At 45.5% G+C, this 10000-nt stretch overlaps 1 protein-coding gene across 1 annotated transcript in view; it reads right to left on the minus strand.

The window, feature by feature from the left end:
• tacc2 (transforming, acidic coiled-coil containing protein 2) overlaps positions 1–10000 on the minus strand; it is a 98112-nt gene that overhangs the window by 69387 nt on the left and 18725 nt on the right. The gene's annotated exons all lie outside the window — the stretch shown is intronic.

Raw genomic sequence — 10000 nt, forward strand, 5'->3', positions numbered from 1 at the left:
CTCACTAGACTCTACCCATACACTCACTAGACTACCCACACACTCACTAGACTCTACCCACACACTCACTAGACTCTACCCACACACTCACTAGACTCTACCCACACACTCACTAGACTACCCACACACTCACTAGACTCTACCCACACACTCACTAGACTCTACCCACACAGTCACTAGACTCTACCCACACAGTCACTCGACTCTACCCACACAGTCACTCGACTCTACCCACACCGTCACTAGACTCTACCCACACAGTCACTAGACTCTACCCACACACTGACTAGACTCTACCCACACACTCACTAGACTCTACCCACACACTCACTAGACTCTACCCACACACTCACTAGACTCTACCCACACACTCACTAGACTACCCACACACTCACTAGACTCTACCCACACACTCACTAGACTCTACCCACACACTCACTAGACTTACCCATACACTCACATATACTAACTACACTGACACACCTACACAACGTACACACTACAAACGCTCACACGTACAAAACAAACACACACATGCGTATTGACGCCACACACACACTCACTCACACACACACTTTCACACTTTTTCCACATATGCCGCTGCTCCTCTGTTTATTATCTATCCTGATTACCTAGTCACGTTTACCCCTACATACAGTACTTATTACCTCAACTACCTCGTACCCCTGCACATTGACTCAGTATTGGTAACCCTAACACACACACACAGAGACAAACACACACAGAGACACACAACACGCACACACAGAGAGAGAGACACACTCACACACACACACACACACACAAAGACACACACACGCACGCACGCAAGCACACACACACACACCCACGCGCGCACACAGAACAGCCGATAACCTGGAGGATTGTGGGAGAACTGGGGGACACAGGAGGAGACAGTCACCCCCACTGTGAACATGGAAGATTAGGGGGAGACACAGGGAGAGTCAGTCACCCCCGCTGTGAACATGGAGGGAGATAAAATAAACACGAATATTGATCCATAACAACCGGGGAGATCCATAACAACCGGGGAGATCCATAACAACCAGGGAAGTCCATAACAACCAGAGAGGTTCATAACAACCAGAGAGATCCATAACAACCAGAGAGGTCCATAACAACCAGGGAGGTCCATAACAACCAGGGAGGTCCATAACAACCAGGGAAGTCCAAAACAACCAGAGAGGTCCATAACAACCAGAGAGATCCATAACAACCAGAGAGGTTCATAACAACCAGAGAGGTTCATAACAACCAGGGAAGTCCATAACAACCAGAGAGGTCCATAACAACCAGAGAGATCCATAACAACCAGGGAGGTCCATAACAACCAGGGAGGTCCATAACAACCAGGGAGGTCCATAACAACCAGGGAGGTCCATAACAACCAGGGAAGTCCATAACAACCAGAGAGGTTCATAACAACCAGAGAGATCCATAACAACCAGGGAGGTCCATAACAACCAGAGAGATCCATAACAACCAGGGAAGTCCATAACAACCAGAGAGGTCCATAACAACCAGAGAGATCCATAACAACCAGAGAGGTCCATAACAACCAGGGAGGTCCATAACAACCAGGGAGGTCCATAACAACCAGAGAGGTCCATAACAACCAGAGAGGTCCATAACAACCAGGGAGGTCCATAACAACCAGAGAGGTCCATAACAACCAGAGAGATCCATAACAACCAGGGATGTCCATAACAACCAGAGAGATCCATAACAACCAGGGAAGTCCATAACAACCAGAGAGGTCCATAACAACCAGAGAGGTCCATAACAACCAGGGAGGTCCATAACAACCAGAGAGGTTCATAACAACCAGAGAGGTCCATAACAACCAGAGAGGTCCATAACAACCAGTCTCTGTCTTAGCCAGACAAGGGTACAGAAACACCACCGTGTGTGTGTGTACACACACACACACACACACACACACACACACACACACGCACACACACACACACACACACACACACACACACACACACACACACACACACACACACACACACACACACACACACACACACACACACACACACGCACGCACGCACGCACACACACGCACACACACACACAGGAGAACATGAATCAGACAACAGCAGGGAGGAGAAGATAGGTGGGGGGAGGATAGTATGACCCCCTGTAAGTTCACCCTGCTGTCATTACAGACATCAGTCAATGGTGGCGTAAAAGCCTCGTAAAACCTTCCCTTCACCGTGGTCAATAACCTCAGAGCCCCTGGGGCAGGTCACTGCAGAGATGGACTTGAGAAGAGGTCAGGGCCACATCAGGGAACATAAATTACAGATGTGAAGATAATGCAGAAATGACAGAGAGATGAATAATCAATGGGGAGGGGGGGCTGAATGGACTGGAGAAATATGACTACAAGCTTGATAAACACTGCTCACCTCTGCTGTACATGACCAACCAAAATAGTGTAATACTGCCCTACTTTTTCTCAGGTTGGCATTTATTGAGATGAATCTTGTCCCGGAGGCAGAGCAGAGCCATTTTCACGAGATGGCTCGACTGCCAAGTCAATATTGTTTATTTATCGTAAACATTACTGAAGATTTAAAACTTTTTAAAGTTAGGGTTAGACATAATGTTAGCAGTGTGGTTAAAACGAGTTTTATAACTTTGTTGCTGTGACAGCTAATGAGGATCCTGCTGCCTCCAGTTCATGAGTCATCCCAATAAACGCCAACCTGCTACTATTTCACTAAAATATGCCTTGACCCCCTTCCCATGCCATTTACCAGAATCTTTTATCCAAAGGAACTTACAGTCACGCGTGCATACAATTTTACTTATGGGTGGCTCTGGGAATTGAACCCACTACCCAGACGCAGCAAGCGCCAATCTCTACAAACTTACATACAGTGGACCATATGAATCCAGGTGACATGACAGATATATTAAGCAAGATGGTGGTATACTCTAATAGGGACGGCAGGTAGCCTAGTGGTTAGAGTGTAGGGACGGCGGGTAGCCTAGTGGTTAGAGTGTAGGGGCGGCGGGTAGCCTAGTGGTTAGAGTGTAGGGACGGTAGGTAGCCTAGTGGTTAGAGTGTAGGGACGGTAGGTAGCCTAGTGGTTAGAGTGTAGGGACGGCGGGTAGCCTAGTGGTTAGAGTGTAGGGACGGTAGGTAGCCTAGTGGTTAGAGTGTAGGGACGGCGGGTAGCCTAGTGGTTAGAGTGTAGGGGCGGCGGGTAGCCTAGTGGTTAGAGTGTAGGGACGGCAGGTAGCCTAGTGGTTAGAGTGTAGGGGCGGCAGGTAGCCTAGTGGTTAGAGTGTAGGGACAGCGGGTAGCCTAGTGGTTAGAGTGTAGGGGCGGCAGGTAGCCTAGTGGTTAGAGTATAGGGACGGCAGGCAGCCTAGTGGTTAGTGTGTAGGGGCGGCGGGTAGCCTAGTGGTTAGAGTGTAGTGGCGGCAGGTAGCCTAGTGGTTAGAGTGTAGGGACGGCAGGTAGCCTAGTGGTTAGAGTGTAGGGACGGCAGGTAGCCTAGTGGTTAGAGCGTAGTGGCGGCAGGTAGCCTAGTGGTTAGAGTGTAGGGACGGCAGGTAGCCTAGTGGTTAGAGTGTAGGGACGGCAGGTAGCCTAGTGGTTAGAGTGTAGGGACGGCAGGTAGCCTAGTGGTTAGAGTATAGGGGCGGCGGGTAGCCTAGTGGTTAGAGTGTAGGGACAGCGGGTAGCCTAGTGGTTAGAGTGTAGGGGCGGCAGGTAGCCTAGTGGTTAGAGTATAGGGACGGCAGGCAGCCTAGTGGTTAGTGTGTAGGGGCGGCGGGTAGCCTAGTGGTTAGAGTGTAGTGGCGGCAGGTAGCCTAGTGGTTAGAGTGTAGGGACGGCAGGTAGCCTAGTGGTTAGAGTGTAGGGACGGCAGGTAGCCTAGTGGTTAGAGCGTAGTGGCGGCAGGTAGCCTAGTGGTTAGAGTGTAGGGACGGCAGGTAGCCTAGTGGTTAGAGTGTAGGGACGGCAGGTAGCCTAGTGGTTAGAGTGTAGGGACGGCAGGTAGCCTAGTGGTTAGAGTATAGGGACGGCAGGCAGCCTAGTGGTTAGTGTGTAGGGGTGGTGGGGTAGTGGGTAGCCTAGTGTTTAGAGTGTAGGAACGGCAGGTAGCCTAGTGGTTAGTGTAGGGGCGGCAAGTAGCCTAGTGGTTAGAGTGGCCTAGGTAGCTTAGTGGCCCAGAAGTGTGAAGGTGAACGGAAAGGCTCTGGAGCAACGAACCGCCTTTGCTGTCTCTGCCTGGTCGGTTCCCCAGGGCAGTGATTGGGGACACTGGCCTGTGTAGGGTGTCGTCTTTCGGATGGGACGTTAAACGGTGTCCTGACTCTCTGAGGTCATTTAAGATCCCATTGCACTTATCGTAAGAGTAGGGGTGTTAACCCCGGTGTCCTGGCTAAATTCCCAATCTGGCCCTCAAACCATCACAGTCACCTAATAATCCCCAGTTTACAATTGGCTCATTCATCCCCCTCCTCTCCCCTGTAACTATTCCCCAGGTCGTTGCTGCAAATGAGAACGTGTTCTCAGTCAACTTACCTGGTAAAATAACGGATAAATAAATAAATCCCTTCTCTCCACTGGGATTCTCTGCCTCTAACCCTATTACAGGGGCTGAGTCACTTGGTTACTGGTGCTCTTTCATGCCGTCCCTAGGAGGGGTGCGTCACTTGAGTGGGCTGAGTCACTGACGTGATCTTCCTGTCTGGGTTGGCGCCCCCCCCTTGGGTTGTGCCGTGGCGGAGATCTTTGTGGGCTATACTCGGCCTTGTCTAAGGATGGTAAGTTGGTGGTGGAAGTTATCCCTCTAGTGGTGTGGGGGCTGTGCTTTGGCAAAGTGGGTGGGGTTATATCCTTCCTGTTTGGCCCTGTCCAGGGTTATCGTCGGATGGGGCCACAGTGTCTCCTGACACATCCTGTCTCAGCCTGCAGTATTTATGTTGCATTAGTTTATGTGTCGGGGGGCTGGGGTTCGTCTGTTATACCTGGAGTACTTCTCCTGTCTTATCCGGTGTCCTGTGTGAATTTAAGTATGCTCTCTCTAATTCTCTTTATTTATTTCTTTCTCTCTCTCGGAGGACCTGAGCCCTAGGACCATGCCTCAGGACTACATGGCATGATGACTTCTTGCTGTCCCCAGTCCACCTGGTCGTGCTGCTGCTCCAGTTTCAACTGTTCTGCCTGCGGCTATGGAACCCTGACCTGTTCACTGGACGTGCTACCTGTCCCAGACCTGCTGTTTTCAACTCTCTAGAGACAGCAGGAGCGGTAGAGATACTCTGAATGATCGGCTATGAAAAGCCAACTGACATTTACTCCTGAGGTGCTGACTTGCTGCACCCTCTACAACCACTGTGATTATTATTATTTGACCTTGCTGGTCATTGATGAACATTTGAACATCTCGGCCATGTTCTGTAATAATCTCCACCCGACACAGCCAGAAGAGGACTGGCCACCCCTCATAGCCTGGTTCCTCTCTAGGTTTTGGCCTTTCTCGGGAGTTTTTCCTAGCCACCGTGCTTCTACACCTGCATTGCTTGCTGTTTGGGGTTTTAGGCTGGGTTTCTGTAAAGCACTTTGAGATATCAGCTGATGTACGAAGGGCTTTATAAATAAATCTGATTTGATTTGATTTGATTACCAGAAAAGATGGAGAAAGGGGAGAAAACATTGAAAGCTAATCATCATTATACCTTCCCTTTGCTACGGTTAAGTAACCTTCGTGCCCCTGGGGCAGGTCATTGCAGAGATGAGGAGAGGACAGAAACGGGACACATCTCTGACAGGAGCAAAGACAACAAGTGCACAGTTTTGCTACTGGACGGTCTAATCTTCTTGGGATCCCCGACTCTCCCAGAGGGATCATCTGTAGAGCCTGACGCTCAATCACACGTTGACGCTTATTGTCAGAAGTCTAGTCCCGGAGGCAGAACTGAACAATCTTAGACAGGCCAGCTGCAAAGTCAAAATGTTCTATATTAAAACAATTTCTAAAAAGTAAAATGTGCTTTTAATGGTCTTAAATAAGATTAGAGTTAGGCATTAGGTTTAGCGGTGTGGTTACGGTTAGGGTTAACCTTAGGGTTTAGGTTTTAAAATCAGATCTTATGACTTTGTGCTCGTGCCTGCTCGTGACCACTCTGCAGAGCTGCCTCCAGGACAACATTCATGACTAAAAACGCTAACCTGCAGATCAATCAGTGGCCACTACAACCAGGGATTTATGTTTCACACCAGAGGGGTATACTACGAAGCAAGCTAGATCTAGTCAGGGTTTTCTAAAGCTAGCCAGCTTCAGTTAGCTTCACATTCCACAATACTTATTTTACACCATAATTTGCAAATAAATTCATGACAAATTCTACAATGTGATTTTCTAGATTTTTTTTTCTCATTTTGTCTGTCATAGTTGAAGTGTACCTATGATGAAAATTACAGGCCTCTCTCATCTTTTTAAGTGGGAGAACTTGCACAATTGGTGGCTGACTAAATACTTTTTTGCCCCACTGTATATGCCCTCATGGCTGTAAGCCGCTTTGGATTTTTTTTTTCAACATCTGCTAAAATGTGTATATATTTTCTTCCACTTTTATTTCCTGATGTGGGAACATGCAGTGTTCTATGTCTTTGCAACCACAGTCCACGTGGCGATGATACAGCCTAGTGAGGTGCTTATCCATAGCTGTTACTGGCTCAAATGTTGAAGTGGGAAAACAGTTACATGTTTATAATTAAAGCTATTGCAAAATAAAGATATTTTTTCTTCTTTTCTCTCTCTCTCTCTTTAAAAAAAAAAAATATATCAACTTGGTTTCATTCTGACCTAGCCGGCCCTTCAATCAAGCAAGCCTTCTTATTACAGTCTATTATATCATGTAAATCGTGAATTTATGACCGGTACAGTGGTGGACACAGAGACATGTACCATTCCTGGAGCTCCTCCTAGGAGCTGAAAAACGACCACTTGTTTACCATCCCCCCCCCCCTCTCCCCTTTCTTAACGTATATCTGAAGGAGGGTTAAGGGTTAAAAACACATTTCATTCAAACCCCCTTAAAGACCTAGTCATGAAACATACATTTTCACAGACCCTGTAACCAAACAGTCCTGTATGTGTGAAGCTAGCTAATATAAGTCTAGCTCAATGGTTATTACCGAGGTAATTAGCACGTTTAGCAGCTCAGTCTACCATGTCTTTGCAGAGGACATTTCACATTCTGTAACGACGGTAAACATACACATCGTCGCCATGGTGACTGAGAGCTGCTCCGCCTTACACCATATGTTTCATTGTGATTAAGAGTCCACACTAGCTTGGCCAAAACACACACACACACACACACACGTAAAATACACCCAGACTACTGCATTCATATCAACATGTCTATTACTGCTGTATAAAACAAAGCCTTTTCAAAAATTGTTGACCTTGTTGTTGCTTTGGCTAGCTTAGCAGCGCTTTTGGCAACTAGCATACGGAGTCGCTGAGGGAGAGAGAGAGAGAGAGAGACACACAGACACAGAGAGACAGAGAGAGAGAGAGAGAGAGAGAGAGAAAAGAGAGAGACACACACAGAGAGACAGAGAGAGAGAAAGAGAGAGAGAGAGAGAGAGAGAGAGAGAGACAGACACAGAGAAACAGAGACAGAGAGAGAGAGAGAGAGAGAGAGAGAGAGAGAGAGAGACAGACACAGAGAAAGAGAGAGAGAGAGAGAGAGAGAGAGAGAGACAGACACAGAGAAACAGAGACAGAGAGAGAGAGAGAGAGAGAGAGAGAGAGAGAGAGAGAGACAGACACAGAGAAACAGAGAGAGAGAGAGAGAGAGAGAGAGAGACAGACACAGAGAAACAGAGAGAGAGATGCTGTCTACAGGATTGATTATCTGGCTCAGTGTGAAGCTAGCAGGAGTAATCTACATAAAGAGTAGTCTACATTAATAGTAGTCTACATGAGGAGTAGTCTACATGAAGAGTAGTCTAAATAAGGAGTAGTCGACATGAAGAGTAGTCTACATAAAGAGTAGTCTACATGAGGAGTAGACTACATGAGGAGTAGTCTACATAATGAATAGTCTACATAAAGAGTAGTCTAAATAAGGAGTAGTCGACATGAAGAGTAGTCTACATAAAGAGTAGTCTACATAATGAATAGTCTGCATGAGGAGTAGTCTACATAATGAATAGTCTACATAAGGAGTAGTCTACATTAATAGTAGTCTACATGAGGAGTAGTCTACATAAAGGGTAGTCTACATGAGGAGTAGTCTACATGAAGAGTAGTCTACATTAATAGTAGTCTACATGAGGAGTAGTCTACATGAAGAGTAGTCTACATAAAGAGTAGTCTACATAAAGAGTAGTCTACATAAAGAGTAGTCTACATAAAGAGTAGTCTACATTAATAGTAGTCTACATGAGGAGTAGTCTACATAAAGAGTAGTCTACATAAAGAGTAGTCTACATTAATAGTAGTCTACATGAGGAGTAGTCTACATGAAGAGTAGTCTACATAAAGGGTAGTCTACACGAGGAGTAGTCTACATGAAGAGTGGTCTACATAAAGAGTAGTCTACATGAGGAGTAGTCTACATGAGGAGTAGTCTACATAATGAATAGTCTGCATGAGGAGTAGTCTACATAATGAATAGTCTACATAAGGAGTAGTCTACATAAAGAGTAGTCTACATAATGAATAGTCTACATGAGGAGTAATCTACATAAAGAGTAGTCTACATGAGGAGTAGTCTACATGAAGAGTAGTCTACATAAGGAGTAGTCGACATGAAGAGTAGTCTACATAAAGAGTAGTCTACATGAGGAGTAGACTACATGAGGAGTAGTCTACATAATGAATAGTCTGCATGAGGAGTAGTCTACATAATGAATAGTCTACATAAGGAGTAGTCTACATAAAGAGTAGTCTACATAATGAATAGTCTACATGAGGAGTAATCTACATAAAGAGTAGTCTACATGAGGAGTAGTCTACATGAGGAGTAGTCTACATGAGGAGTAGTCTACATAAAGAGTAGTCTACATAAGGAGTAGTCTACATAAGGAGTAGTCTACATGAGGAGTAGTCTACATAAGGAGTAGTCTACATAAGGAGTAGTCTACATGAGGAGTAGTCTACATAAAGAGTAGTCTACATAATGAATAGTCTACATGAGGAGTAGTCTACATGAAGAGTAGTCTACATAAGGAGTAGTCTACATGAGGAGTAGTCTACATGAGGAGTAGTCTACATAATGAATAGTCTACATGAGGAGTAGTCTACATGAGGAGTAGTCTACATAAGGAGTAGTCTACATAATGAATAGTCTACATGAGGAGTAGTCTACATGAGGAGTAGTCTACATAAGGAGTAGTCTACATGAAGAGTAGTCTACATAAGGAGTAGTCTACATGAGGAGTAGTTTCCGTTTGGAGTAGTCTACATAAAGAGTAGTCTACATGAGGAGTAGTCTACATAAAGAGTAGTCTACATAAAGAGTAGTCTACATAATGAATAGTCTACATGAGGAGTAGTCTACATGAGGAGTAGTCTACATAAGGAGTAGTCTACATGAGGAGTAGTCTACATGAGGAGTAGTCTACATAAGGAGTAGTCTACATGAGGAGTAGTCTACATGAAGAGTAGTCTACATGAAGAGTAGTCTACATTACGAATAGTCTACTTAAAGAGTAGTCTACATGAGGAGTAGTCTACATGAAGAGTAGTCTACATAACGAATAGTCTACTTAAAGAGTAGTCTACATGAGGAGTAGTCTACATGAAAAGTAGTCTACATAAAGAGTAGTCTACATAATAAATAGTCTACATGAGGAGTAGTCTACATGAGGAGTAGTCTACGTAAGGAGTAGTCTACATGAAGAGTAGTCTACATGAAGAGTAGTCTACATAAAGAGTAGTCTACATAATGAATAGTCTACATGAGGAGTAATCTACATAAAGAGTAG

Source organism: Oncorhynchus masou, chromosome 18, assembly GCF_036934945.1.
Source record: "Oncorhynchus masou masou isolate Uvic2021 chromosome 18, UVic_Omas_1.1, whole genome shotgun sequence".
Lineage (NCBI taxonomy): Eukaryota > Metazoa > Chordata > Actinopteri > Salmoniformes > Salmonidae > Oncorhynchus > Oncorhynchus masou.